The sequence below is a fragment of the Callithrix jacchus genome, chromosome 5 (assembly GCF_049354715.1).
Source record: "Callithrix jacchus isolate 240 chromosome 5, calJac240_pri, whole genome shotgun sequence".
NCBI classification, from domain to species: domain Eukaryota; kingdom Metazoa; phylum Chordata; class Mammalia; order Primates; family Cebidae; genus Callithrix; species Callithrix jacchus.
In genome coordinates, this window is record NC_133506.1 from 26,970,789 (window position 1) to 26,976,999 (window position 6,211).

General features: G+C 44.3%; 1 long non-coding RNA gene across 1 annotated transcript; it reads left to right on the forward strand.

Annotated features, from left to right (window-relative positions):
- The first annotated feature begins 2,780 nt into the window (after positions 1-2,780).
- Positions 2,781-3,965, forward strand: LOC128932275 (uncharacterized). The gene is made up of 2 exons (XR_008481922.2): positions 2,781-2,864; positions 3,353-3,965. It is a non-coding gene; the product is annotated as an uncharacterized LOC128932275 (long non-coding RNA).
- Positions 3,966-6,211: the final 2,246 nt, after the last annotated feature.

Sequence of the window (6,211 nt, forward strand, 5' to 3'; positions counted from 1 at the left end):
ATTGTAAAGTATGCTGCCTAGGATATATCCAAATATATATTTACTGTGCACCTTGTGCTCTCCATATAATCTGAAAGAAAAGAAACAGAGCAACAACAGACGAACCACCAAGCTGTTTGCTTGTTTTAAATGTGGAATTTTGCAATGATGGATGTAAATCTGGGTCAGCACTATTTACAAAGAGCACATGGTGTTTTGTTTCAATGAGCAGGAAAATGTTTGCCATTAAATGTGGTAAAAGCTTGTAGTTTTTTCCAACTAAGCAGTAAAAGAAATTACTCAGTGTAGAATGATAAATAAAGAGTTCTATGAGTCATCTTTAAGTAGGGGAAATGTGCAGCCAGGATAGAAACAATGTTTTACCGCCTGCTAAAAATAAAATCCACTGAAACAGAAGTGCTAGAAGCACAAGTAACTGTGGGGTTTAATATGGTCCATGCTTTTCAAATCTGTTTCTTCAAATGATCGTGACAAAAAGGTAAATATGCTGATCCTTCCTTCCTTCCTTCCCTCCCTCCCTCCCCTGCTTCCTTCCTTCTTTTTTTTTTTTTCCTTTAAACAGGGTCTCACTTCATCACCCATGCTGGAGTGCTGGAGTGCAGTGGTACAATCGTGGCTCACTGGAGCCTCAAAACTCCTGGATTCAAGGGATTCCCCCAGGCCTTAGCCTCTCCTAAGTAGCTGGGACTACAGGCACACACCACCATGTCTAGTTAATTTTTTTCTCTTCTTCCTCCTTCTCCTCCACCTCTTTCTCCTCCACCTCCTTTTCCTCCTCTCCCCATCCCTTCCCCTCCCCCCTTCCTCCCCTCCCCCTCCCTCCTCCTCCCCCCTCCCCCTCCCCCCCTCCTCCTGCCCCTTCCCCCTCCCCCTCCTTCTCCCTCCTCCCCCTCCCCCTTCCCCCCCTTCTTCTTCTTTTTTTTCTTCTCCTTCTTCCTCCTTTGTAAAGGTGGGGTCTTGTTTTGTTGGCCACACTTGCCTCCAACTCTTGGCCTCCAGCAATCCTCCCACCTCAGCCTCCCAAAACACTAGGTGATTCTTCTTTTTAAAGTCAGGTTTATTAAGGTATAAGCTTGATAGAGTAAAATTCACTCATTTGCATACACATCGGATGTATTTTGACAGACTCATCTGGTCATGTAGCCACCACCATAATCACTCCCAGCCTGGGCAAACACTGATCTGTTTTCTTCTTTCTATAATTCTGCCCTTTTTGAATGTCACATAAATGTCTGGGCACATTCTCTTATGCCTGTAATCCAGCACTTTGGAAGACTGAGGTGGATGGATCACCTGAGGCCAGGAGTTCAAGTCCTAGATTTTGACCAATATGTCAAGATCCCATCTCTACTAAAAATACAAAAGCCATCCTCCCACATTGGCCTCCCAAAGTGCCTGGGGATGAGCCACTGCACCTGGCCCCTTTCTCTCTTTTCTTTCTTCCTCCTTCCTTCTTTCAGTGATTCTCAGAAGTGGGTGGTTCAAGAATTTTCCCTGACTGGAGGAAGAGCACATGAGAGCCCAGGTGGGCTGGGGAGGCCGGCAGGTCAGGGCCAGCCACAGGGCTGCAGCCGGGCCAGCGCTCACACAGGGCTGCAGCCGGGCCAGCGCTCACACAGGGCTGGCTGCCTCCAGGAATCATGTTGCGGCATGTGTTCCAATGCCTTTCCATTGCCATGTGGTCTTCCATATTCTGTGCTGTTTATCCACTCGTCAAAGCTCATACACATTTGGGTTTCTTCCAGTATTTGGCTTTTGAGAATCACGCTGCTGCCTGCTATAGTGGCTCATGCCTGTAATCCCAGCACTTTGGGAGGCTGAGATGGGATGATCATTGGAGGCCAGGAGTTTGAGACCAACCTGGGCTACATAGCAAGACCTTGTCCCTAAAAATAAAATGAAATAAGAAAAACAAATAATGCTGTTATAACATTTTTGTACATATTTGTGCAGACATGTATTTTTATTTCTCTTGGAGAAATATTCGGGAGTGAACTTGTTGGGTTAAATAGTAAGTGCATGTTAAATCTTACAACATTCTGAATTCCTAGGTTCCAGAGCAGCTGTAGCATTTTTCATTTCCACCAGCAATGAATGAAAGTGACACTCACATCTTCACCAACACTTAGTATTGACAGTCTTTTTACATTTAGCCATTTTAGTGGGCGCAATGCTATCCCATCGTGGTTTTCATTTGCATTGTCTGATGACCAGTGATTTAGAGCAGCAGGCCCCAACCTTTCTTGGCACCAGAGACTGGCTTCTGGAAGACAGTTTTCCCATATAGAGTCGGGGAAGGAGGCTGAGGGATGCTTTCAGGATCAGGGATTAGATTTTCATAAGGAGCACCCAACCTGGATCCCTCAGTGTGCAGTTTACAGCAGGGTTTGAGCTCCTCTGAGAATCTAATGCTGCTGCTCATCTGACAGGAGGCGGGGCCAGGTGTGATGCTTGCTTGTCATCTGCTCGCCTCCTGCTGTGCCGCCCAGTTTCTAACAGGGCTGGGGACCGCCGATTAAGAGCATTTTTCGTCTATTTGTTGGCCATTCTTACATCTTTTTTGGTAAAGTGTGTACAAATCTTTGAACACTTTTGAGCATTGGGTCCTTTTTCATCCTTATTACTAAGATGTCTATGTGTGTGTGTGTGTGTGTGTCTGTGTGTGTCATTACACACTTCCTTTTATATTCTGAATACAAACCGTTTGCTGAATATATGTTCTGCAAAATTTTCTTCCAGTCTCTGAACTGCCTTTCTTTTTTTTTCTTTTTTTTTTTTTTAAGAAAAAGAGGAGAGAAGGAGAGGAAGAAAGAGGAAGAAAAAGAGGGAGAGAGAACAGGAATATTGTTTCATTCTAAAAATGGGTATTAATAATGGCCAATCAATACTTTGTGTATTTAAAGTGGACAATATATTTTGTGTATTTAAAATGGAGAGCTCTATAAATATTTATTGAGTTTACTTGTTCTGGATCTGAGTTCAAGTCCTGGATACCCTTATTTATTTTCTGTCTCGTTGAGTCTAAATCTCGTTATGGGTCTTATGTATCTGGGTGTTAAGATCTCTTATTGTTGCATTGATCCTTTTACCACTGTATCTTTGTTGCTTTGAAATCTATTTTATCAAATGTGAGAATTGCAACTCCTGCTTTTTGTTTATTTATTTATTTTTGCTCTCCATTTGGTTGGTAAATTTTTCTCCAACCCTTTGTTTTGAGTCTTGGTGTATCTTTGGATATACTGTTTGGTTTTGGCTGTATCTTTTGATTGGGGGATTTAGTCTATTTAAATTTAGGGTTACTGCCATTTGATGTTAACTGGCTATCAATGTTCTTATTTGTATTTTTCAAAAGGCAGAAGCTTTGCCAGCCTTTCCCAGGGTGTGCTATTGTGTTGCACTTTTCCTGCTGGAGCCCTGGCTGCTGCACGTTCCATGGAGACTCCAATGCACAGGGAACAGAAGTCTCCTCCTTTATTGCAGAAATTATCCGGAAAGTGACACTGAGCATGATCTGCTTCCAAAATGCCACACCACATGCCCAGCTCTCTCTGCCAGCTGTCCTGGCCTCCAGCAACCCCGCCTCAGCATCCCCGTGGGAGTTTCATGCAGAGAGCTTGCAATAATCAAACAGGAAGGGGATGTAAGGTGATCAGTACGTGGATTTGACAATGACAAAGTGGTTCACTCAGATTCAAGGATATCAAAGAAAGGCCTAAGTACCTGAGATCTCATTTCAAATCAGTTTGGATGGTTACATTTCACTGAGGTTGGGAACACAGATAATCAGATCTGCTCCAGCATTGCTCTAATTTAGTTAAAAACATTTCTATCAAGGACAGGTGTACCATGAAGTTACCGAGGCTTGAGCTTCAGGGACCCTGATTCCAGGCCCATCCTCAGGTCCTGGGGGGCACCCTGCAATGTGTTTCTGTTCATTCGAAGCAAATATACACGATTATTCCTTACTTTCATTTGTAATGTTATGCGCTTATTTTAATAAAAACTCTCTCGTGATATATTTAAGCTCCACAAGGAATGAAGGGGCAAGATGACGAATCTTATTTGAATATGAGAGCTTAGTTGTAAAGACGTCTTCCTCTGAATTATGAGAGAGGAACTGTGTGTGTCCAGGTTTGTGTATTAGGGTGTTGTGTGTCTATGTAAGGGAGTGAATGTGAATGTGAATGTGAATGTGCGTAAGGGCAGGTGTGTGTGTGTGTGTGAGAGGTAGGTGCTTGTGTGTGTGTGCAAGGCAGGTGCTTGTGTGTGTAAGGCAGGTGTGTGTGTGTGAGGTAGGTGCGTCTGTGTGTGTAAAGCAGTGCATGCTTGTGCTTCAGGCAGGTGCTTGTGTGAGTGTGTAATGTAGAAGCCTGTGTGTGTGTGTGCCCTCATACACCATGGGGTAGAAGAGGAAGAATAACCACAGGGTTGATAAAATCTCTCAGGAAATAAGCTGTAAGTTATTTGTCTCTCTTTTCTCTGTTTCATTAAAAAGACTGTCAAACACAAGCCATGTTGTTTTTAAAACCCAGAGTTCCGGGAACAAAAAATTGGCACTGGGGTCTAAGGAAAAGCTGACACCACATTCTCGAGATCAGCAGAAGGCAGTCATAGACCTGGCTCCTGGCTGGGTACCGGAACTGGCAGTGGGGAGCACCCACCTTCTCCTTCTTGGTGAACCCGGAAAGAGGCTTCATTGAGTGTAGCTGAGAAAGCCACTGCCAGAGCCCAGTAGCAACAGACAGCAGGCGGAGAAAATGAGTAATCTTAGAAGTAGATGGATAACCGGGCACAGTGGCTCATGCATATAATCCCAGCACTTTGGGAGGCCGAGGCGGGCAGATCACTTGAGTTCAAGACCAGCCTGGCCAACATAGTGAAACTCCATCTCTACTAAAAATTCAAAAATTAGCTGAGCATAGTGGTTGGCGCCTGTAACCCCAGTTATTCAGGAAGCTGAGGGAGGAGAATTGCTTGAACCTGGGAGGCAGAGGTTGCACTGAGCCGAGATCATGCCATTGCACTCCGGCCTGGGCACCAAGAGTGAAACTCCGTTTCAAAAAATAAAAATAAAATAGATGAATGGAGTAGAAATTGCTAAAAACATCATGACTGAGCACAAGCAGAGACAAGGTTTAGCACCACTGATTTTATTATAAAATGCTGCTTAGAATGATTGACCGGAGGCAACGATTTTTCTGTAACTCTCACCATGGGTTGCATTTTATTAAAGAATCAAAATGTGGGAAGTTTGAAGAGAAACCTGGCATGTATTGGGAGCAGGTGTGGTGCTGCCCCTCCCCTTTCTTGGTGCCTGAACAAATTCTTCCTATTTAAAAAATTCCCATTGCCCAGATGGTGATCAACAGGATAGGTACAATCCCGCACACAAACCATTTAATCACTAAAACGTGGCCTGCAAATTCAGACTTCGGAGCTATAAATATATAGCTGAAATACACACCAAGCCACGGATGAAGCCAACGCTTCCTTCATCCAATGTTAAGCAGGTTTCCAGATGTCGGCTGTAGCTGCTTTCCCGGTCTGGATGTTTCCTTCCAGCCTCTGCCTCTGCTTTTCCCACTGGCCTCCATTCTGCAATGGGTCTTCCCCTGGGCCTGGGCCATGCGCCTCTTCTCTTCTGAGACACCTCCCACCCCCCAGCGCTCTCTGTCCTGAGCCTCTTTCTTTCCTGTGGTTTCACTGTCACTGTTCATCTCATTCCACCCACATGTCCAAGATTTCCCTCCTCAGAAGCTTCAGCTCTTCCCGGCAACCCAGGAATTATGTTTCATTACAGCCTCACACAAAATACAGCCTTTCAATTACTAAACCTTCTAATTCTCAGTGAGTCTTTCCTGGAACCCCTAAATCACAGTCCGCAGCCATGGTCCCCCTCGCCCTTTCATCTCCACCCCAACTTTTGGGGTGCACATCCCAACTGTGCTCTGCTTGTTTGTTCTTAATCTGCATGAAGATAGCTGCCTCCATGTGAATTCTACCTAATTAGAGCTATGAGGTTTTCCTCAAATATGGAAATCTTGTAACTATTTCAGAACTGACATGTGGGTGCACTCTCCCATATGTTTACCATATTGTTGATATTCATGGGACTAAACATTTTCAGTCACTCCTTAGATGAAAAATTTCAAAATGCATCTGTCAAAGAGAAATTGTTCATAACCAACATGAAGCTACAGGTGTGTAATGA